Source organism: Pteropus vampyrus, unplaced genomic scaffold (genome assembly GCF_000151845.1).
Source record: "Pteropus vampyrus isolate Shadow unplaced genomic scaffold, Pvam_2.0 Scaffold571, whole genome shotgun sequence".
Classification (NCBI taxonomy): Eukaryota; Metazoa; Chordata; class Mammalia; order Chiroptera; family Pteropodidae; genus Pteropus; species Pteropus vampyrus.
This window is the reverse complement of record NW_011889352.1, coordinates 167,627-179,223: the sequence shown is the minus strand read 5'-3', so window position 1 is coordinate 179,223 and position 11,597 is coordinate 167,627. Positions and strand designations below refer to the sequence as shown.

The window sequence follows — 11,597 nt, the reverse complement described above, 5'->3', positions numbered from 1 at the left end:
CAAGGAGAATCTTTCTGAAATTGATGCTTTAGTTTAGTTTCGTTTAGCACCAGATAACATATGCCACCAATTAGTTTCCTTATCTTCATTTTGCTTTGATACACTGAAAAGCTAGTGCTAGTTCATTTGGTCATTTAAAAATATGGTAATTCCCAGACCTACATTTATGCACTGTCTACAACAGTGACTCTGAAACCTTTTTATCTCAGAATGCCCTGACACTTTTAAAAGTTATTGAGAAGATAGAGGATTTTAGGAAGACAATGGAGTAAGAAACACCAGAACTCTGTCTCCCTATCTAGACAATAATTGCATTGACAATTATTGAAATATTTTGGAACTCTGGAGTCTGTCGAAACTTTTCAGCTTCTATGGGAAGGCTTAGAGGACAAATTGTAGTTAATTTGTGGTCAGTTTCAGCTTCTTGGCTCAGCAGTGATTACCAATCTACCGCCTCCCAGTCCCATGTCAGGCAGCTATGCACATGTTCCTGGAACAGCTTGCATACAACTTGCAGGAGCCAGGGTGGGTAGTAAGGACCCTAATCCTCCATATAGCAGAGATCTGTATTCTGATCACTGATTGTAGCCTCTGCTCAGAAAAATGCAGACGTAGAGGTAGCCAGACATTATTATACACACACATACCATATTGCAGGCCCCTTCCCCATAGGCTAAAACAAGTTCTAGGGGACTCAAAGGGTCAGTGCTTCTCCTACCCCCCCCTTATTTTGTCTTTTCCTCTTTGGGGGGCTAGACATTAAAAATGAGTATATTCAAAGGCAACTGCATATACAGGAGAAATTAGAAAATCACCACACATGGCAGAGAAGGGCACAGGCTCAGGAAAGCTTTGAGAAGACCCTAAGTTTATATCTCATCCACATAAAGTTACCACATTATAACATTCTGATATCCAGTTTTGAACAACAACAACAAAAAATCACAAGGCATACAAAGAAATGGGAAAGTATGGCCTATTCACTGGAAAAAAATTTACTAACAGAAACTGTCTCTGAGAAAGAACACATGGTGTTCCTATTAGACAAATACTCTAAAAATGAATGTCTTAAAGATGCTCAAAGAATATAATGAAGATGTGAAAAAAAAAAGTCAAGAAAATGATATATGACCAAAATGGAAATATCAATAAAGAGAAAACCTAAAAATAAACTAAAAACAAATTCTAGGGATGGATAAGTACAATAACTGAAATGAACAATTTACTAGGATTCAAAGGTGGGTTTGAGCAAGCAGAACAATCAGTGAACTTGAACAGTTGAAATTACAGCATCTAAGAAACAAAGGAAAAGGAAAAGTGAATAGAGCCCAAGAGAACTGTGGGACACTGTCAGGTAGATCAATATCACATTATGGGAGTCCCAGAAGGAGAAGAGTGAAAGGGGTAGAGAGATTACTTGAAGAAATAATAAACTTTCCAAGTTTGAGGAAAGATATAAACACCAAAAAAGTTCAGTTATACAAATAGGAAGAACTCAAAGTGATCCGCACCAGATAACAATCTAAGCAAACCGTTGAAAGACAAAGAGAGAATCTTGAAATCATCAAGAGAAAAGTAACTTGTCTTATGCAGGGATCCACAATAAAATTATCAGCAGATTTCTTATCAGAAACTTTGGAAGATACAGTACAGTGAGCTATATATTCAAAGTACTAAAAGAAAAATACTATCAATCAAAACATTCTGTATCTGGCAAAATTTTTTTTCAAAAGTGAGAGACAAATTAAGACATTCCCAGATAAACAAAAATCGAAGGAGTTTGTTAGCACTAGACCTGCCCAGCAAGAAATACTAAAGTCCTGCAGGTCAAAATGAACGGACATTAGACAGTAATATGAAGAAGTCTTGGTAAAGGTAAATACAGGGTCAAGTGTAAAACCTGGCACTGTAACACACTTTGTAATTCCACATTTTGTTTTCTACATGATTTAGAGATTAATACATTTTTTAAAATTGTTAGTCTAAAAGATAGTGTTATTGTAACTGGTTTGCAGCCTGAAATGTAAAGATTTAGTCCAAACTAAGAATAGAAAATATTAATAATTTTATGAGTTAATTGTTTATTAGAATGGCAATGTTTTGAATATGTTAGATTAAATAAAACATATCATTGTTAAATTTTAAAAAAAAGATCTCAAATCAACAACCTAATTTACAACTTAAAGAACAAGAAAAAGAACAAACTAAACTCAAAGCTAGCAGAAGGAAGGGAATAATAGATCGTATACCAAGATAAATAAAGTAGAGAATAGAAAAATTATAGAATGAATGGTGCTGGAACAACTAGACATTCGTATGCAAAAATATTAATCTAGACACAGACCTTATACTCATCACAAAAATTATATCAAAACATGGATCATAGACCTAAATGAAAACACAAAACTGTAAACTCCTAGAATTGTTTTAGGAAAAAACCTAGAAGAATTTGGGTGTGGGGATGCCTTCTCAGATATAACACCAAAGGTATAATTCATTAAAGAATAATAGAATAGCTGAATTTCATTCAAGTTAAAAATTTCCTGTCTGCAAAAGACAATGTGGAGATAATGAGAAGACAAACCACAGAGGAGAAGTACACACAAAAGACCTTTCTGATAAAAGAGTCTTATCCAAAATATGCAAAGAACAGTTAAAACGCAACAGTAAGAAAACAACTCAATTAAAAATAGGTCAATGACCTTAACAGACAACTCTCCAAAGATTTAAAAATTGCCAATAAGCATATCAAAAGATGCTTCACATCACATCATCAGAGAAATGCAAATCAAAACAATGAGATACCACTACACATCCATTAGAATGGCCAGAATCTGGAACACTGACATCACCAAATGCTGGCAAGGATGTGGAGCATAAGAATGGTACAGCTACCTTGGAAGACAGTTTGGAGATTTCTTACAAAAGTAAATATCTTCTTACCATATGATCCAGCAATTGTACTCCTTAGTATGTACTTAAAGGAGTTGAAAGCTTTTGTCTACTCAAAAACCTGTACATAGATGATTATAGCAGCTTACTGATAATTGCCAAAACTTGGAAGCAACTAAGATATCCTTCAGAAGATGAATGAACAAATAAACTGGTATATCCAGACAATGAGATATTATTTAGTGCTAAAAATAAACGAGCTACCAAGCCATGAAAAGGATACCTAAATGTGTATTACTAAGTGAAAGAAGCTAATAAGAAAAGACTATATACTGTGTGGTTTTAGCTAAATGACATTCTGGGAAAGGTTAAACAATGGAGACAATGAAAAGATCAGTGGTTGCCAGGACCAGGATGGGCAGTGGAGGAGGTAGAGGGGAAGGGATGACTAGATAGGGCACAGAGGAATGAAAAAACTCTGTATGACATTATAATGATAGACATATGTCATTATATATTTGTCAAAAACGATAGAATGTACACCACCAAGCGTGAATCCTAAGGTAAACTGAACTTTATGTTATTATAATGTGTCAACGTAAGCTCATCCTTGGTAACCTACAGTGAGTGATGTATATAATTGGAAAGGCTGTGCCTGTGAAGAGGCAAGGGTATGTGAGAAATCTCTATACTGTCTTCTAAATTTTTTGTGAACCTAAAACTCCTCTAAAAAATAAAATCTTTGAAAAAAGATAGATAATTAATGAAACCAAAAGTTAGTTCTTCGAATAAATCAACAAAATTGATACACCTTTGGCTAGAAGAACTAAGAAAAAAAGAAAGAAGATTTAAATTACTAAAATCAGAAGAGAAAGTGAGGACATTACTACCAATGCTACGGAAATAAAAAGGATTATAAGATAGTACTATGAACAGCTGTCTGCCAACATATTGGATAACTTAGATGAAATGGACAAATTCTTAGAAACACAGAACTTACCAAGACAATCATAAAGAAACATGAAACCTGAATAGACCTATCACTCATAAGGATATTGAACCAATCATCAAAAATGTCTCGACAAAGAAAAGCCCTGGACCTGATGGCTTCACTGGTGAATTCTACCATTTAAAGAAGAAAAACCACAAATTATTCTCAAAGTTTTCCCAAACATTGAAGAAGAGAGAGCACTTTCTAATTCATTCTAAAAGGTCAGCATTGCCCTGATACCAAAACCAATAAAGACACTACAAAAAAAAAAAGAAAACAATAGGCCAATATTCCTCGTAAACATTGGTGTACAAATCCTCAACAACATACCAAGAAACTGATTTCAGCAGCATATTAAAAGAATTGTACATCATGACCAAGTAAGATTTATTCCTGAAATGCAAGGATGGTTCAACATACAAAAATTGATCAACACTACATTAATATAATGAAAGATTAAAATCACAGGATTATCTCAGTAAGTACAGAAAAGCATTTGACAGATTTCAACACCCTTTCATAATAAAAACACTCAACAAACTAGAGAGAAATAGACAGAAACTACCTCAAAATAATAAAAGCCATATATGAAAAACCCATAGCAAACATTATCTCTGTGTACAGATGATATGACCATATGTGTATAGAAAACCCTAAAGAATCCACCATAATCTGTTAGAACTAATAAATTAGTTCAGCAAAGGATACAAAGTCAGCAAAATCACTTGAATTTCTATCACTAATAGTGAACGATCTGAAAAGAAAGTTAAGAAAACAATTTCATTTACAATCATATCAAAAAGAAAAAAAAATACTTAGGAATTAACCGAGAAGGTGAAAGACTTGTATACCGAAGAGTAGAAAACCATGATGAAAGAAATTAAAGAAGACAAAAATAAATGGAAAGACAGCTCATGTTCATAGATTGGAAGACTTAGTATTGTTAAGGTAAGTAAATATAACTCAAAGAGATCTACAGATTCACTGCAATTCCCATCAAATTCCTAGAAAAGCTTTTTACAAAAATAGAAAAATTCATCCTAAAATTCATATGGAATCGTAGGGGACTCTAAATAGTCAAAACAATCTTGAAAAAGAACAGTTACAGGGCTCACACTTCCTGACTTCACAACTTACTACAAAAGTACAGTAATCAAAATAAGGTGGTACTGGCATAAAGACAGACTTATAGAGCAGTGGAATAGAATAGAGAGCAAAGATATAAACCTTGCATATATGGTCAAATGATTTTTAACAAGGGTATCAGGTCCATTCAATGGGAACAGTACCGTCTTTTCAATAAATGGTCCTGGAAAAACTGTATTCACATGCTAAAACTATAAAACTCTTAGAAGAGAACATAACACAGAAGCTTCATGACCTTGGATTTGGCAATGAATTCTTGAGTATAACACCAAAGGTACATTTCACCAAAGAATATGTATGAATGGCCATTGGGCACATAAAAAAAATGCTCAACATCACTAATCATTAGAGAAATGCAAATCAAAACCACATTGAGATACCACTTCACACCCGTTAGAATGGCCGCTATTTAAAAACAGAAAAAAATAAGTGTTGGCAAGGATGTGGAGAAATAGAGACCTTGTGCACTGCATTTCAGGAATAAATCCTACTTGGTCATGATGTACAGTAATTCTAGACAGTATGGAATCATTATAGAACTTCCTCAAAATTTAAAAAATAGATTTACCATATGATCCAGCAATTTTAGTTCTGGATATATACCCAAAAGAATTGAAAGCAGGGTCTTCAAGATCTATGTGTACACCCATATTCATAGCAGCATTATTCACAGTAGCTAAAACATGAAGCCAATCCATGTATCTATCAAGATATAAATGGACAAACAAAATGGCATATACATACAATGGTATATTACCTAGCCTTGAAAAGGAAGGGAATTCTGACATATGCTGTAACATGAATGACCCTTGAGGACATTATGCTTAATGAAGTAAGCAAGTCACAAAATGACAAATATGTATCATTCCACTTATATACAGTACCTAGAGTAGTCAAAATCATAGAAACAGAAAGTAAAATAGTGGTTGCCATAGGCTGTGGGAAAGGGGAATTACTGTTTCTTGGTTATAGAGTTTTAATTCTGTAAGATAAAGCATTCTGGTGATGGATGATGGTGATAGTTGCACTATAAGAATGTGCTTAACACCACTTAAAAATAGTTAAGATGGTATACGCTATTATGTATATTTTACCAAATTAAAAAATATCTTACTGATTTTGACCCCAAAGGATTTTTGTTTATGTGAATTACCTATTATTGATAATTACAATATTAGAAATTAAAAATGAGAAAATTTTAAAATGTATTAATTCACTTAATATAATAATAATAAACCATTACATACATTTTAACAAATAACATTTTTAATGAAAAATGACTATATTTTCCAAAACAAAAACAATTTATTAAGAAGAATGAATTTTTTCCCACTTTTGCCAAACTTTAATGTCTGGCTTAATAGAAGACAGCTTTGACTTTTAACCTGTTGTAATATGTTGTTTGGTTGAAGTATATGAAGAAAATCTGACTTTACTCACTTATATAATTGGAAAAATAAGAATATTTTAATATACTTTTCAAATAACTGGGAATTGAATTCTTTAATACTACACCAAACTCAAAAATGATAGTTTGTTATTGGCAGAGTGGAATCTGAAACAATACATTGGTCTATCTTGAATTTTCAATGGATATTTTATTAATGCAGGGTTTTATAACATCATGCATTGTTCATTTGGAAAATGTCGATTCCTTAACTCCTGAAGGTCTTCTAAATGTTGTCACATTTGATTACATAATATAAAAAAGTAATATTTGTTAATGCCATCACAAGTCATTTCACACAAGTCTTTAAGTCCATTCTTTTCCTCACTTCTATTGTATATGGGTCTATTTCTACTCTCCCTATTCTACATAATTACTAGATATATTTGATTTTGGTTCTGATATCACATTTTATGCTTTCCAAATTGAACAAAATTTTACATTATGAGTTATATTTTTTGTTTTATGTATATTTGATTCTTCTGATATTTTAGGAAGTTTAACTGTTGATTTAATTGTTAACATGTCCCCATATATTGCAGGTCAGGGTTACGTATGTCTTTTAGTTTTTAAGTTAAAAAAGATTTACTTTTCTGTTTCTCATTATAGTTGTTACCTTTAGGTAATTTTCAAAGTGAATTAGAAAACCACCATCTTTATTTTATAATTTCTAGCAATTCCAATATTATTTTTAACTTCTTTTTGCTGTGAAACTTAACATATATGTGAAATATATTCAAAAAGTACATAAAACATAATACACAGCTTAACAAATTAAGTGAACATCTACAAAAATGCCACAAGAATTAGATGTTTGCCAACACTCCAGGAGCCATCTGCTTTTGTGCCCTTTCCTTATCCTAACTCTTTCCTCTACCTAAAGATAATTACTGTCATAATTTTATAGTAACTATTTTGTTCTTTGCTTTTTGGCAAATATAGTACATATCCTTAAGCACTATAGTTTACTTTGTTTCTTCATTTTATATAAATGGAATCTTATGTATATATGAATTTTTACCTGTTTTTTTTTGTTGTTGTTGTTCAATAGGATGTTTTAGGTTTAAACGTATATTTCTGTATGTGTTTAGTATTTTACTATCTGAGTAGGCCACAGTTTTAAAATCTATTTTATTGTTGATGAACATTTGGATTATTTTCAAATTTGGGAAATTATAAACAGTGCTGCTGTGAACATTTTTAAACATGTATAAGCATACATTTCTGTTCTATGTAAGCATATATTTTCATAAGATATAAACCTATGATTGCTGGTCATAGGTTAGGCATATCTTCAAATTTACCATAGAGATAATGCCATTGTGGTTTTCCATCAGCGCTGTGTGAGCTCCTTTTGCTCCACATTCCTTGACAACACATGATATTGTTAATTTCATTAAAATTTTATTTCATTTTAACAAAAGACTTTAAAATTTTAGCCTTTCTAGGGGTGGGGGGAGTGCATAGTAGAGCCTCGTGCAATTCTCTGAATACTAATGTGATGGAACAGATTATCTTATGTTTACTAGATATTCAAGTTTCTCCTTTTGCAAAGTGCACATTCAGTTTTTGCCCATTTTTCTATTGACAGACCTCTGTTTCTTACTGATTTGTAGAGGTTTTTGGATATTCTGAGTTTAAGTTGTTTAATATATAAGTTAACATTATAGCATCAGGAATGCAGCATTATATTTCCCCCACACACAAACACATGAGCTATTTAGTTGTAAGGTGGGTCAATGTAGACCACTCTGGCTTATAAAATATAGGATCTTGTAACAGCCCATACTTGCAACTGTTAGATCCCTTGGGGATCACATTTGGCTATAAGAATCACACTAAGCACAGGGAAGCTGTGGCCTTTGCTTTTTAGTAGGCATTTATAGTCTATTCACAGGCTTCCAAGTTTAAATGTAGTTCACCAAACTGGGTCATTTTTACAATAATTAGTGTTGTCTGATAACATCTGACATTTCGTGTTATTCTTAATTCAATATTTCTATGGAAATGTTGCTAAACTCACGGTCATTTCCTCATGAAGAAAGAGTTTAGGTCTGTTGGTTAACCCTTTCCCTGGGAAAAAAATTGGTATCTTTACAAAATTGAGTCTTTTTATCCATGAATATGGTATATTCTCCATTTCTTTAGGTCTCCTATATTCTCTCACAATAAAATGTGATAGTTTTTATAATAAGTCATGCACATTATTTATTAGATTTAATAGATTTATTTAGTAGATTTATTCCTTAGTACTTGATATGTTTAAGCCTTATCAGTGGTTTTAAAATTTTTAATTTCTAATTGCTTTTGTTAATGTAGTAGGTTTTATAAATTTTCTTTTCGTATCCAGCAGCTTCTTTAAATTTTCTCATTAATGTTAATTATCTGTAGATTCATTTGAATTTTCTGTATTATATTATTTGAAAATAGCAACAATTTTATAGTTTCATTTCTTTTCCAATGTTTATACCTTTCTTTTTCTGGCCTTAATATGATAGCTATAATCTCCAACACAATGTGGAATAAAAGTAGTGATAGAATCTCATTCTCAAATAGAAAACTAAATATTTTACTATTGTAATATCTGTGGTAAGCTTTTTTCAAGTTAAGGAATGCTAAGATTATTTTATAGAATATAAATGGATCTTAAATTATATTAAAAGTTTTTCTGCACTTAGGTGATTCTATCTACATATTTTTCCCTATAATCTGTTAATATAACAAGTTATGTCAGTAGATTTGCTAACTTTAAGTCAAATGTGCATCCTGGGGTAAATCCAGTTTGTTCAATTTATAAATTGCTGGATTCAATATGCTAACATTTTCATTGAGACTTTTCTTCTCATGACAGGTTTTCCTGTAACTTTGCCTTGTACTATTGAGTTTTGATATCAAAATTTGCAAGGATCATTAAGTGAATTGGGAAATAAACCCGTTTTTCTTATTCTCTGGAAGAATTTGTGTAATGCTTCAGACATTTCATCCTTAAATGTTTGGTAGAACTTACCAGTGATGTCAACTAGAATTTTGTTCATAAGAAGGTTTTTAATTACAAATTCAGTTTCTTTAATGTTATAGAACTATCCAGGTTTTGTATTTCTAGGAATTTGCTTCCCTCTATCTTGGTCGGTCACATTAGAGGTTTAATTGATTTCGTCCTTTCAAAGAAGCAACTTTTGGCTTTGTTAATCCTTTTTATTGCATGCCAAATTTTTATCTCTTTTTTTTGGGGGGGGGGCTCCATTTTTATTGTATTTTTTCTACTTTGAGGGTGGAGAGGCTCATACTGCTTTTTGAGAGTCTACCAACATACAGCACTCCTTCTCAATTCAGTCTTCCAGATCAGCCATTATAAAAGCAGCACTGAGAGCTTCGCTTACTCTCTGGGCTTCTAGTCTCTCCACATCTTGGCCTGGGTATAGTTATTTGATGTTTCTTCGAAGGTTTTCTGAAAAATATTTTGTTTAGCTTTTTAAAAATTGTATTCTGGTAGTAGTAATACTTTAATGTAAGCAGAAGTTTCTCCCAATATTATTTTAATTATAACATAATCTTTCTGATTGTCCAGTAGTCAAATAACAAAGCCAGTACAGATATAAGTGTTCTTGTTCTCACCTCTCCTGTTGCCTGGGGCTCACCAAATGTTAAGATTTATCTAAAGTTCCCTCAACCATTTGCAATATTTGCAACAATTGGGGGAAGGCTCCCAGATCTACAGTAGGGAGACTAAAATGTCCTACAAGTTTAGCAATAGTAGTGTATATCTCATTGCTGTAGAGTTAATTCTAGTTCTAACCAGCAATCTAAAATCTCAACAGAGTCTATAGCCATGCCACCCTGAACAAGCCCGATCTCATCTGATCTCGGAAGCTAAGCAAGGTTGGGCCTGGTTAGTACTTGGATGGGAGACCACTAAGAAGACCAGGTACTGTAGGCGTAAGAAATAAAAAATAAGGGATTGTAAGCTGACAAGGTCCTTGCAGTCTGTGAGGTCAACCAAGGGTTGCCTTGCCGAAAACAATAAATAAATAAAATAAAAATAAAAAAATAAAATCCCAATAGAATGGGCAAAGGGTTTTGTTAACAAAGTAATTCTAGGGTTTAAATAATTTGGATCAATTACCTATTTTGAATTAATTAATTTAACATGCATGGGGCAGTGATCTAAGCTCTGAAAAAGAGAAGTTGTCTGAGATAATCACTAGTTTTAAGAAACTTACAGTTTCTGCTAAGGTCCTAAATGTGAGTTATCTCGAAATGTGAAGTACATGTGTTTACAAGCATAGGCTCTGGAGTGGAAACACCTTGATATAAATTCTAAATCTTTTTGTAGAGAGAAGTTAATATATTGTAGTAAAAATACTTTAAGAGAGACAGAAAATCAAAGGAACATTGCAAAGGGTTCCTATTGACTGGGAATTGGAAAGAGATTTCATGTGGGAGATGACAATTGAATTTAATCTTGATGATATAGAGTGGAATTGTAGCAGTTGTACTTGGGACAGAATATATTTCAAGTAGGGTGGCAATCTATGTGGTCAACGACTGAAAGTGGAGGAACTGGGGGCTAGGCAGGAAAGCATAGTGATTTTAGAGAATGGTGAGTCATCTTTGAGAGTAGATATGTTAAAAAAAGATTTGGGATTCAGTGCTCAAAAGAATTTTGCCATCATTTTGTATGTTCTTGAGAGCCATTAGGGACTTCGACCTGTATTTTCAGAAGATGGTTGCTTATGGCAGTGGATCAGGTAAGGGAGAATTTGGAAGAAGGAAGACTTATTAGGAAGATTTTGCAATAGCCCAGGCAAAAGAAGTTAGATTACAAAATCATTGTAACAGTAGGATCAAAATTGCTCATGAATTAACTAGTAAGGGATAATAGCTGATGGAATTCAAAGCTGAGATTAAAAGTCTAGATAACTGGAACAATAGCAGTGTCATTTGCAAACATAATAAAAATGAAGCAGGTTATAAGAAAAAATTATAATTATGGTTTTGAACATATTGAATTTGAATTTTATATGGCAGGAAGGACAGCCAGCTGGAAATGTCAACTTGAGATAGTTTGAACTATAAATGTATATTTGGGAATCATCTGCATGAAAGTGAAAGCTGGAATCC

The 11,597-nt window shown here is 32.6% G+C and overlaps 1 protein-coding gene and 1 pseudogene across 10 annotated transcripts in view; both read left to right on the top strand.

The window, feature by feature from the left end:
• The window catches only part of EHBP1 (EH domain binding protein 1), a 322,192-nt gene that overhangs the window by 206,918 nt on the left and 103,677 nt on the right, over positions 1–11,597 (top strand). The window lies entirely within an intron of this gene.
• Positions 10,296–10,413, top strand: LOC111733515 (annotated as a pseudogene).